The sequence below is a fragment of the Gracilinanus agilis genome, chromosome 3 (assembly GCF_016433145.1).
Source record: "Gracilinanus agilis isolate LMUSP501 chromosome 3, AgileGrace, whole genome shotgun sequence".
Lineage (NCBI taxonomy): Eukaryota > Metazoa > Chordata > Mammalia > Didelphimorphia > Didelphidae > Gracilinanus > Gracilinanus agilis.
The window spans coordinates 674,449,641-674,463,481 of record NC_058132.1 but is presented as its reverse complement, the minus strand read 5'-3'; positions in this window follow the sequence as shown (position 1 = coordinate 674,463,481).

Genomic DNA, 13,841 nt, shown 5'->3' with positions numbered 1-13,841 from the left:
TTCTAATTCCAGGTTTAGTATTTTTTACTTCATTTTACCACATGGCCTCAGAGCTTCTCTTTGTTAATAATGATGACAAACACAAATGCATTTATTTTTAGCTCTTAGATTTATGTAGTACTTTCTTGGCAACAACTTGGAAAAGGAAGGAACAAAGAACTCCTCACTTATTCCTAACTTTGCTTCAAACCAAAACAATGGTTAAAAAAGAATGATCATCCATAAAATAAACATTTATTAAGTACTAACTGTGCTAGGCACTGTGCTAAGTGATAGAGGTACAAATAAGAAAAAGAAAGTCATTTCCTGCTCTTGAGAAGCTTCCAATCTTTTGAGGGAAGATAGTACAAAAAAGTGAAGCTGAAAAGTGAAAAGGAAGCCTCTTTGTCAGAAGGGGCAAATTGCTGATATCCACTATCGAAACCAAGCCATGAGCAGCTGGTAGGAAATGAAAAGACATTTTGAGATTCTGAGCCTTCTCTAAAGAAAGGAGTTGGGAGGAATTTTTTGCTTCAACTTCCAGTCTCTCAATCAAAACTGTTTTTTTGGAGGGGAAACTGATTAACAAACTTTCTTACAGAAAATGAATCCAACTCAATTTCCTCTATTTACATTTACAATCTGGTTGTCTGACAAGTGAACTCAACTCAAACAAAGGTTCATGTTTCTTCAGGGTGCATATCACTATGCTAGGTCTTGGAGTTTCAGAAGCAAAAAAAAACACACAAAAAACCAAGTCTCTTGTGCCTAAAGAGTTTATATTCAAATGAGATTACTATTTGAGATTACTATGCCCAGCTGTCATCCTTCAACCTCTTCACATTGTGAGTCCATTTTTTTCTTCTTACCATACATTTCATTAATAGTGGCTTTTGCTCCTATTCTTCAAAGTTCTTCATTGGCTATATTTTGCATGTATAACAATTAAAAAGGCTAGAAGCTTGATAATGTTTGTTGGCCGGAATAGCGTTGAGTCACATCTGAAGTCTTTCCAGCTTTGTAGAGTTATAGAGTGCTTATTCCCCACCAGCATACCCTCCAAGATACCAAGGTCACCTCTACTTCATGAAGAGACACCAGAGGAAGGCAGTGATGGAGGGAGATGCTAACTAAAAATTCTTTCAGTTTAGTTACCTCTGATGAAACAGAGAGCAGCATTTACAGTTCCATCCATGTGGCATCCATACGTGAGTGATTTTGAGTATGTTTCCTATCTTTCATGGATCTGTAATCCTATTCACATAGAAATGCTTGGTATTTCCGGATACACTTCTACAATTTCTTATTTATGCTCTTGAGAAACAATACCTTGACAAAACTCAGGATAATTAAAAGCTCTCAGAAGTCATGCTATGCCTGAGAATGGGTCCTTACATTAGGCTTGACTTCTATGTTTCTTTCCTTGTTTATATTTTGAAGCTAATAAACAAAGGAGTTAAAGTATTATTATAACCTAGATGATTGTTGATTCTCAAAATTGCATCCCTGGGTACCCAGCCTAAACTTTCCCTTAATAAGACCTGTACAGTTTGGGTTCCTCTGGCATAACCTCAAGAATGAGAATCATATGAAATACAGAGAAGATTTAACCTAATCTTGAAGGTAAGAATTAAAGTGTTATTATTGCAGATAGGGAAACAGAGACAAAGAAGAGACCAACAGAAGGTACATGAGGGAGAGGAGAAAAAGGAGAAGGAAAAAATTCTTAACTTTTTTGGGTCCTTTCCACTATGTTTCATGGCTTCTCTATAAAGCAATATTTTAAAATTTAATTAATTAATTAGTTTGTTAAATTAAAATACCCACCCAGTTAACTCCTTCTATCCCCTGCCTTCAGTAGAAAAGGCATTGTTTGACAAATGTATATATATATTATAAAACTATGTCTTAATTATATTTATCAGTTTGTTCTCTAGCGGTGGACATATATAAGTCATTTTCTTCAAGAAATATTTCTGTTGCTGTATATAATATTTTCTTGGTTCTGCTTGTTTCATTCAATAATTTCATGTAGGTCGTTTCATGTTTTTCCAAAATTAAACTGTTCATCATTTCTTATGACACAGTACTATTTCATCACAATCACATGCCACAATTTGTTTAGCCATAATACCTATATTACATACACTAGTCTGAAAGGAGATCATGTGTTTTCAATCATTTTCCCAGGAGTTTTAATGGATTTCTGCTTATCCACATATGTACTCTCATCAGGTAAGCTATGTGTCTGTCTAAACAGACAGACAGGATGGATAGATCTGTATATTGCTCTAATAAAATTTTCATATATATACATGCTATATTTGTTCTTATTATAGTAACTTCTAATAATGGTCACATCATCTCTGGTTTGGGGGTTTAGACATTCCTAGAAAATAGTTATTGCTGCTCCATCACTATAAGTGATCATCTATAGTGGTTACTAACATATAGGGAAAGAGTAATGAATTGAGATCCAGAGGACCTATGCCCAAATTCTGGTCCACTAATGGCCATTTTTGTGACTTTGGGTGAAACACTTAACCTCCCTGCACTTCAGTTATCTCATCTGTAAAATGAAGACGTTGTATCACCTCTAAGATGACATTCCTAGAACTATGATCCTAGGAGCAGTGAACCTCAATTGAAGGTTCATTCAATCTTCCTTGCCTAGACCAACCATCATTTGCTATCCTCTAAAGTCTAAACCATGGGAGCTGCTGGGATCACAGCCTTGCCTCGCTTCATTCACTTGCTCTACACACTTGTCTAATAGCCTAATAATAAATTATCCAGGAGCAATGGTTGCTCCTCTATTTGATACTCTGATGAGATATATATGGGTACCCCAGCATGCCAGAATATGATCTATTTATGCTTATTCTGTGCATCTCTTGTCCACATCATCTCTTATATTATTCATAAGTGATCCACCCAATATGCTAAGAGGTCTAATTTTCCTGACATGGGTGGATGCCAATGATACCTACAAGCCCCGCCATTGATCATACCCTGATTTTGACATCTAAGAGGCCCAGATTGTTCTCAAAGGCTGGCAAAACCCCAGATGTGGTATTATTAGAGTCAGGGTCAAATCCCAAGATCATAGCCTAAGAGATGGGAAAAGATGCAAGTGAGGATCTAGTCCAACTCACTTATTTTACAGATTAAGAAACTTGAGATAGAAAAGGAAAAAATTCTGCCTAGTCAAAAACCCTGGCTTTTAAAAAATGTCTTAAAATGTCTCAAAGTATATTTCTAATGTCAGGTTCTTATTTCTGAGGAATCACATTTCATTCATAGAAATATATGGGAGGTCTTAAGAACCATTGGTATCTCAATAGTAAATATGAAAGAAGGGTGCATTGCAATGCAGACAGGTAATCCCAAGGCCCCACAGAGCAATGATGATTAACAACACACTGGAGAAGGAGCATAAATTTTAATGATATTGCTCATAAAAATCCCCATTTCAAAGGTTATACAACAGAATCAAGTTTGCCAAAAAGCAAACAAATCATCCAGCTCTGGGGTTTCTTTTCTCCTCTACAGTTGTTTTAATGGGATCTACAGCTTTCCCCTAGAACTGATGAACTCCACTAACCTGCAATGATCTTCAAGAACTTCTGGTTTCATGGTAAGACCTGGTTCTCACTGGAATCCGCTCCAACTTAATGCCATGCTTGGTGCTGATTCTAATTTATTTTTTACAAACCAAGAGAACAGGCTTCTGGGATGTGGCCTTTATGAGCAGAGTATTTGTTGATGATAATGATGTGACACAATGCCTCCTCCCAAGATTAGAGGATTTGGGAAGTAATCTACCCTTGGCTACGGATAAACATCTATAAGAATACTGAATTGAATCCTGGACTCTTCAACTCATAGAGGGAATTGGGGGAATTTGGAAAGCATTCAGAGAACCACGGAGATGATGATTAAAAAGGCTGGAAATAAGATGTGTGAGGAAAGGTTAAAGAAAATGGGATTTAGATGGGAGAAGAATGCTTTGGGGCAACATAGCTCATGTATATGAAATAGAACCCATGATATTAAAGCAAGTATTGGGAGGTGGCACAAATAGCTCTCTAAGTGCTTTATGACATTCTGTTTGTTTGTTATAGCATTTTATTTTTCTAATGACCACTTTTTGAAGGAAAAGCAGGAATGTCTCTAGGGTGATTAATTCACTGAAAAATAAGAGCATTTCAATTACCAGACTTGGCAAGTTTTGCCAACTCCTTTAGTGTGGTGGGACTCATCTGCAATCAGAAAAAAAGTTGCTGCTGAAATCAGAGGCTTTTAGAACAAGACAAATAACTAGAATAACAATGGAGCTTTCAACTCTTTTTTCCATAGGACAGGGATCATGGATGTGTGTAATTAGAATTTTTTTTTACCCTAAAAACTACATATCCCAGAATTCCTCTTTCATCCCCACATTACATGTTTAAGTTATGTGCATAAAGTTTCCTGAATCCCACCCTTTGGGTTCTCTCTCTTCTCCCACTTTTGCGGTCTGGTAAATTTGTTTTTACTCAGGCTATGCTTTCCTCTACTTCAAGTGATTATTAATAATCTTATTAAATATAATATTTGGAGTTATTAGATATTAATTTTAATCTTACAGATGTGAAATAATTCAACTATATTTTGTTTTACTACTCTTGGCCTCATCTACTCCCTTTCCCTCTCAATTTTCTTTTCCCTCTCTTATCTATTTCCCTTTTTTTTCTTTCCCTTCTCCTCTCCTTCTCTCCCTCCCTCCATCTCTCTCTCATATATTTTTTATTTTTAAATTTTTTCCAAATTCCATGTCAGTACAATTTTCAATAATCACTTTCTGACATTTTATGATTCATGTTCTTTCCCTCCCATTCCTCTTCCCCAACACAGTAAGTAATATGATATAGGTTGTTCATGTGTTTTTATACAATACATACTTCCATGTTTAACATGTTGTGTAAAAAGATACATATTGCTTACGCTAGAGAAAAATTCATGGAGAAAATAAAGTGAAGAATGGAATGCTTCAATTGGCATTCAGTTCTTGCTATTTCCTTCTATAGCAGGACACCTTTTTTCATCATGAGTACCTTAAAGTTGTCCTAGATCTTTGTATTTCTGATAATCCTTAAGTCCTTGACAGTTGATTTTCTTATGTTATTGCTGTTATCATGTACAGCATTCTCCTGGTTCTCATATTCTTTTTTACAAAGGACAGAAAATCCTCTAAGGAAGGGATGGTAGAAGATTATATTTGGAGAGAAGTATAAAAATATATATTTTCTAAAATTAATGACTGTAAATTTTCTGAAGTTTCTTCTTTCCCCTCCCAACCCCAATATTGAAAATTGAAGGTCTGAAGAGTTCAGTGACATTCCCAAAGACCATCTGAGTATAACACACTTGAATTCTAGTCTCCCAACTCCAATGGTTTTTCCTTTACACCATGAAATAAATTCTAATTCTTTTCTAGATCAGTAACTAAAAGTTCCTAAAGGATGGCTCAATATAGAAGCAACAAAAATATCTAATTTTGGCTTTCCTTGATCAGTTTTGGGATTCTTTGTTGCTTTGGACATGTTACCATATGTCCAGTATGTTCCCAAGATCACGTTTTTATTTCTTATCTATTTTTCAAATGATATGAAGTAGGCTAACTAGAGTGCTATGTTTGTAACCACAGCTCATAGCACAATTCCTAGCTCAGAGCAATTGCTGCATAAATGACATGGCTTCTTTAGACATGCCTAAGGATAATCTATGTGGGGGAAAAATGAAGATTTAAGTGAAATTTAAACTCAAGAGGCAACAATGGTGTGATCTGGCAGCCAAGGAAGATAATTCTGATACTCTATATTAATATATGCCCAGTAGCCAAGACAAGAGAAGTGTTCTACCCTATTTAAGCTACAACTAGAATATTTTGTTAATTCCTAGGAACTACATTTTAAGAAAAAAAGATATATTTTCTAATTAATTAATTAAGAATATTTTTCCATGGTTACATGATACATCTTCTTTGCCTCTCCTCTTCTCTCCCCTGTCCCATAACCAATGAATAATTCAATTGGGTTTTATATGTATCATTGATCAAGACCTATTTCTATATTAATATTTGCAATAGAGTGATCATTTAGAGTCTTGATCCCTAATCATATCCCCATCAAACCATGTGATCAAGCAAATATTTTTCTTCTGTGTTTCTACTCCTCCAGTCCTAGGAAAGAAGGATATTGATAAATTTGAGCACATCCAAAAAAAAGCACCATAATATTGAAAGGACTTAAATTCATACCATTAGAAGACTGATGAAAGAACATATTGTGTTTTTTGAGCAGATAACATTTTAAACAGTATATGAGAGTTTACTTCAAGTATTTAAAGGACTTTGATATGGAAGAAGGATTTAGATTTTTCTGTTCAGTCTAGGAAGGATAGAGGGAAAGAAGGAAGAAAGGAGGGCAGGAGGCAAGGAGGGATAGAAGGAGGGGAGAAGGGAAAGAAAGAGGGAAGGAAAAAAGCAGGAATTTATTTAGCATCTACTATGCATCAGGCATTGAAGCTAACCACATCACAAATATTATCTCATTGATTCTCACAATGACCGTAGGAGGTAGATGCTATTTTCAACTCCATTTTACAGTTGAGGAAAAGGAGGAGGTAGATAAGGAGGTAGACCTTGCACTCAGGGTCACACAGCTAGTAAGTCTCTAATGCCACATTTGAACTCAGGTCTTCTTGACATCAGACCAAGTGCTCTATCCACTGAGCCACCTGGGAAAGTGTAAATCCAAAATTTTGGAAAGAAGTCATCCTCATACCCCCATCCCTGACATACACATTCCCTATTCAATTGCGTGGTTCATTATACTGAGAAGTACTGTATTCAATCCTCAGCAAACATATGAGGAGTAACTGAATATAAATAAAATTTGACCATTTCTACTACAAATACTCTAAATGCTTGCCATGGTCATATTCAGATAGAAGCACAAATCCAAGCACACCTTTTTAAATGATCTAATGTTTCATTTTTCCCATGCCTCTGCCTTCCTCAATTAGAATAAACTACTCTATCCATCCAATTTGAGAGGAACTAAGAGATATGTGATGAAACATACCGTACAACCAATATATTTGATAAAAAGGGTCAATTAACTTAAAAAAGAGAAACTGAAAATAAGACCTTGATCTATGCCCTGCCACATGCACCAGTGCTATTAGCTTTTTCTCTTTCTTCAAAGATCATGAGACTGAACCATCTCAGGAAGTCGAGAAGAACAAAATTATTGTGTAGTAAAAATCAGCCTCCTGCAACATGACAGCCTGAACCTCCTTCCTCCCCACCCCCCACCACGGAACATATCACAACATGTATAAAGCGGTGAATGGAAAACGCTAGTAATTGTAGTATGTGGCTCAGCCTTCTTAGTGGTAAATTGCCAATGAAGATTTCAGTGTTACAAAACTCAATGAGAACAATGACAGGGAAGGGTTGTTGTACATTATAGCTATTTGAAGAAACCTTTCCACTAACAGAATAAAGACTGCTTCCTGAACACGTATTCTTTCCCAAGGAGTCAATTAAGAGACTTTTCTGAGGCTAGTTGGCTCCGCTGATTAGCACATACTGCTAATGAGACCATGGTCAAGAAGTCAGATCTGAACAGACCTCTGAAACTTACTCTTTGCGAGACCAATAGAATAGCAATAATGATATTTGTATAATATACTTCAGATGGTTGCTATAAGGATTAAGCTAATGGAAGTACCACATTCTCTATTAGCACCAAGTAAATGCTTAATAAATGCTCTATCGTTTCTCTATCCTTCTATCTAATGACATTCCACTATGCTAGGCTTTCTCAGAGTCAGGAAGACCTCTTCTATTTGGCACAAACTACATGTCTTATTTTGTGCAATCAGTGCCCCAGGCAGAGCTCAAGTTATTTAAGTCTCAGAGCATCACGAACTCGGAAATTCCTTTACTAATGATGTTTATCATCACACATTTCCTTCTTGTAGTTAGGCATCCTCACAGTGACTCAAACTCTCTACCCACCAGTTATTTACTGGCCCTCATGCCTGCTCTGTCTCCACTCTTCCCTTTCCTATCTTGACTCCTTGGTAATCTGCCCAACCCTATCCTCAACACTTGAATCTCTCACCATTTTGTCCTGTTATTGACCATGCCTTGCCAAACATCAGCACTGGATTACCCCCACCATCTCCCTACTTTGTTCCTATCCACTTAATGTAGAATGGAGCTAAAGATATCATGAAACCATATACCATTCAAAATTCTACATAATCTTGCCTGGGACTTACTTCAGCAAGGCAATCCTTTTACAGCATCCGAGTCTGAATTGACAGTACCTGTGCTTAATAAATAATTCCCTCCTTAACCTTCCTCTTTCCCTCTTTCTGTTCTTTTTTCTTTCCTTTCTCCCTTCCTTCCTTCCTTCTTCCCTCTCTCTCTCCCTTGAGGAAGGATGGAAAAGGTTTAGGATAGTTACTGTCATGAATGGGAGAGAGAGAGGGAAGAAGGGAGGAAGGAAGGGAGAAAGGAAAGAAAAAAGAACAGAAAGAGGGACAGAGGAAGGTAAAGGAAGGAATTCTTTATTAAGCACAGGTATTGTGTTAAGTGAAGTGCGTATAAGCAAAGAGAAAGACAGTCTCTGCCCTTAAGGAGCTTAGAGTCTAATGGGAAAAGACAATTCCCAAAAGACAGCTGAAAGTTTTAATATAAAAGAACTGCTTTGAAATCCAGGATGTTTGATCAATCTGAAAGGAATAGTCTGGTCAATCTGAGAATTCTCACAACAAGGTAGTCCCAGTAGAAAGTAAGGAGTTGAACTGGCAAAGGGACATTCCAGATTGAGAAATCTATAAGAAAGATTAGATGATATTACATGATTAATATTTCAAGACCTGCAAAAGTAGGAAGGATTTCTTCATCTAGAATGCCCTTTACAAATGAACTCATAGGTCTGGACCAAAGAAAAAGAAAATATAGGATATGAATAGTAATTTTGATATGAAAACAATCTAGGGACATCCTACGTCATCTAGTCCAAACTCCTTTGTTTTCAGGTGAGAAAATCTCGCTTGGGGTATATCAGTGAGATGACTTTCTAACAGCCACACGAGCCTCATACCCAGTGCTTTAATATCTGCCCAGCTCTTGACACAAATCACCTCATTTAAGTCTCCTATGACACTGAGAGGTAAGTGCTTTACTAAGTATTAACTTATCTTACAGAGAAGAAAACTATGTCTCAGAGAGATTGAACAATATGTCTAGTCACACAGTTCACATGATGAAGCCAATACTCATACCCAAGTCTTTGATTCCTTTGTGGAGAATCATATGTATGTGGGCAAAGAAGAAAAAAGAAAAAAAAAACAAGGAAAAAGAGGAAAGAAATAAAGACCTACAGACAAGTTTTCCTTCTCTCCACTTGTATAATTCTTTTTCACCCTTAGGTGAGAAGGACAGATACCAGTTCTACTACTTGTTGGGATGCTATTTCCCAGCCTTTAACTATTTGCAAAAGAAAGTCTGAAAATAAATCTATAATCAACAGGCTAACAATGCTAAAGGTACACAAAACAGAACATGCATAGATCATAGATTGAATGAGATAATATCTATAATGTGTTTGGCACAGTACCCAAGCACACTGTAGGTATTCAATAAAAGCTGTTCCCTTTCCCAGAATACAGATTTCAAAACTGGAAGATGTCTTGAAATCTATGCATTTCCCTCACCCATTTTGTCGATAAGCAAACAGGCACCAAAAGATTGAATGAATAATCCGTTGTCATAAATCTAGTGATTCTTTGAGGCAGGATTTGAACCTAGGTCTTCTGAACTTCAAGGCAAGTGCCCTATCCACTGTACCATAATGGCTCACACCATTGTGCTGAGATGCTCTCTGCATGGATCACTAATGAACAAGCGATTTAAGAGGAACAGTCTTAAGTCTGGTAAAAGCTTTCTTTTTTCCTTCTCCTTGGATGGGATAAATACCATTTCTCCCAGCAGTATATAACTCTCTTAAGCCTCAGGTGGTTTAAGTTAATGAGATTAGCTACAGCAGGCAGCAAAATCCCAAGAGATGAGATTTATATTTTATGTGTTCTCACTTAATATAGCTAGTACAGTGTAGTCCATCTTTTTGTCACTCTAGTATTGTCTTCTTTGGAAACCCAAACTAGGAGAGGTCATGACATTGACATGAATGTTTATATAAAATATAGTTAAAATGTAGATATACAGAATTACAGTTGAAAGGGACCTCAAATATCAACACAAATACCACAGACCTGGAAAAGAATCTTGACTGTGACATACCAGGAAACTTGGTCATACAGGGCTTATCTGGAGAAGACTTCCCAGGACAAGATATCAAATCCCTCCCAAGGCAGCTCATTCCACATGGGGAAAGAGCTCATTTCAAAGCTTCTGACTGCAAACCTAAATCTCTCTTTTTGTAATTCTAATCCATCACTACTGGTTCTCTGGGTGCAAAATTAACAAGTCTTCTCCCTCCTTTGCACAATAGTGCAAAGATCATTAAAGACAGATGTCATGGCTCCCTAAGCCTTCTTTTCTCTGGTATAAAAATCCCTATTTCATTCATTGTCCCTTCCTATGCCATTTATTCATCTTCCATGACTATGTTGGTTTCTTTCTTCTGGATATTCTCCATTTATCATCATCTTTTTAAGTTTTGATGCTCAGAACTGAACACAGTATTCCAGATGTCCCTGTCTTATGGTGAGACAGAAGGAAGGATTTAAATATCAATTAATGATATCAGAGAATCTAAAGGTAGAAGGACTTGAAGGCCATCTAATCTGACCTCATATTTTATGGAGGGTGAAAAGGAAACCCAGAGAGATTATACAATTTGTCCAAGGTCCAAGGCGAAGTATGTTAAAAAGGAATAAGGCCAGGAGATATCTTTGCATATATCTCCTGCTAGATCTTCCTCTCTAGATCTGGGAGAATGGCTAGTGTGTAAATCTTAGGGATAGCATGAATGAAGGAGGGATCAGCTGCCCAAGGCCTAAGCCAGTTACTTTTGGTGAAGGAAGAACACCCACTCCTCTCACTCTAGCTATTGATTTGATTTATCCCTCTTCTCTTTCTCTGACAGGCTTGGTTGGTTAAACCTGTCAGTTGATTCCTTCTAACAGTTGCCCAGGTTGGGACCCCTCGAGAGGTTAGGTAGATGGTTAACCTTACTAGGCCCAACCTGGAGTTGGATTAATTGTTAATAGGCTCTTGATTGGCTTTGGAAATGTTGGTATCTGACTGCTTATTGATTCTCCCTTCCTAAGGGCTGTGATAGAATAACCACTCAGGAAGGTACTTTTTAAATCACTGTATTAACTATTAATGGGGAAAGGATAACAAGGTAATAAGTTTGGGGATTGGGAACCCCATTGCTATTGTTTGGCTGATCAGGACTGGAGATTGCTAGGCTGGTAGAGGCTTGAGGTCTTCACCCTCTCACTAACTCTGACCTGACCTGGCCACAGCCAAGCCAGAGAATAGAGAAGGCTATTGATGTAGATGTTGATTGGTGATCTGTATATTCTCTTGGCTCTACTACCAAATGGATCACTAGCTCTCTCTCTCAGTCAAGGTTACAGGTTCAGGTTCAGGCCTACCCTCTTCTTCTTCTACCACCCTTCACCCTTCACCTCCCTCTGGCCAGTTCTTGCTCCAAGAGAAGTTTGCTCAAGTCTCAGCTCTGAGTTCTGAGTCCCCAACTATAGTTCTTAGGGAGTATTTATAGGATGGAGCCAACCGACTTTTACCCCCTGGCTCATGGCACCTGGGAACATTCTGAATCTCTCAATTGCCATCTCTGTAAGTCAAGGTGGCATCCATCTTATCCCAGATAATGATTTTAACAAGTACTGATATTTGAACCAAAATCTTTGACTGGAAATTCAATACCTTTCCCACCATATCATGTTGCATCCTTTTTTATGCTTAGACTTTCAATTTCAAGAAGACTAAAATAATAACTTTATCATTGTTTCCCCAAATATAAACTTCTTACAGGTAGCGGCTGTTTCACTTTTGTCTTTGTATTACTAGCACTTAGTTCAGTGCTGACCACTTAGTAGGCACTTAATAAAAGCTTGCAGATTGACTATAATCCTTTTTGTTATTCTCCCTTTCCATAACAATATACACCTCTGTTCCCTAACCAAACATACCCCAAAGAAGGTTGTGTAGGGGGAAGCATAAAGTCAAATCAAGAAAAAGAATGGGAAGTAAATAATGGGAAGATAATAACTCATCATTTCATTAAATGTCAAGATTTACAAGGTGCTTTTTCGTCTCAACAACCCCATGAGTTAGATGTACAAGAATAATTGATAGATAAAGAAATAAGCCTTGGAGGTGGCTTCTCCATGTACTTGTACATATGGCCAACTAGTAGGTGCTGGGACTAGGTTTGGAATTTTGGTCTTTTAACTATAAATATAGTTAGGGCATAACAGAGACAGGACTTGATACCATTTCTTCCTGACTCCAAGATTAGGCAACTTTCCCATATACCAAACTAGCTATCAATCTTAGAAATTACCTAAGAATCTATAATAATAGAAAAATATTCTCAATATGAATAACTACCTGTTGGACAATAGTTATTGGTAGGTCTTTTCAACTCTGGATTTCATTTTAGTTATCTGTACGAATAGGGACATTCTAACATATAATAACACACATTTTTATATGTTCTTAAAATTCATGAAAAGTCCTTTCTTCATATAGCCCTGTAAGGTAGGTAATACAAGTAGCATCATGCCCTTTTTACTACTGAGGAATTTGTGGCCCACAGAGGTTAAGTCACTTCCTCAAAATCAAGTAACCAGTATGTTTCTGAAGTTGAATTTAACAATAAATCAATGAGCATTGCTTGGGTATTTATTTAGAGCAAGGTCTTTCCAAAGGAAATAGCTCTTGGTCTCAAGGATTTTATATCCTTTTGATTAAAACTCAGATCTCCTAAATCTAAAGTCATAGGTTCCAGCTTCTATATCTTAAAAAATCAGAGATGACCTCTAAGATTTTCCCTGCATGTAACAGTCAGGTTCCCACTTTTAATAACGACTTATCTTAGGGAGTTCTTTGATGGCTTGTTCAATTTATTTTTCTGATATGGGATTATTTAAGTATTCTATTTCAGCTGCTGTTAACTTAGGCAATTTATATTTTTGTAAATATTTGTCCATATTGCCTACATTGCTATATTTATTGCCATATAATTGGGCAAAATAGTTTAATAACCACTTATGAAGCAGCTTTGGGGCAAGCCACATTGTACTGCTAAACTATGAAAAACAAACACCTTCTGTGGAAATGAGTGATATGAAGAGGCAGCTTCTGGTGGCATCACTGGAGAGACAGGAAGATGAATTGTTGTATCATGACAATGGGTCTCTGAAGGCAGACTTTATCATCAACAGAGGCCACCCAATGCAAACTGGATACCGTAAGCCTCAATGATGTTACTTTTGGGCCCACTCACTGTATCCCAGGACATTTCCTAGCCCACAACACTTGCTTCAGTTCTCACCACTGCTGCCAACTACAGATATTACTGCTTAGAAGATACCCCTCAGAAAAAATTCACTAAAACCCCCAAGCCATATGTATTTCTTTTTGTGTGATCAAAACAATATGTTGTCTGTTTTCCCTCCATAAAAATTTTCATAACTGAAAATTCCAAGGTCATTACAATGAGACCCAATTTATCGCCTCCTAGGACACTTGTGATGAAAGAACATGTGTTGGTTCACATTGATCCAAAATCTTCTCCACCCCT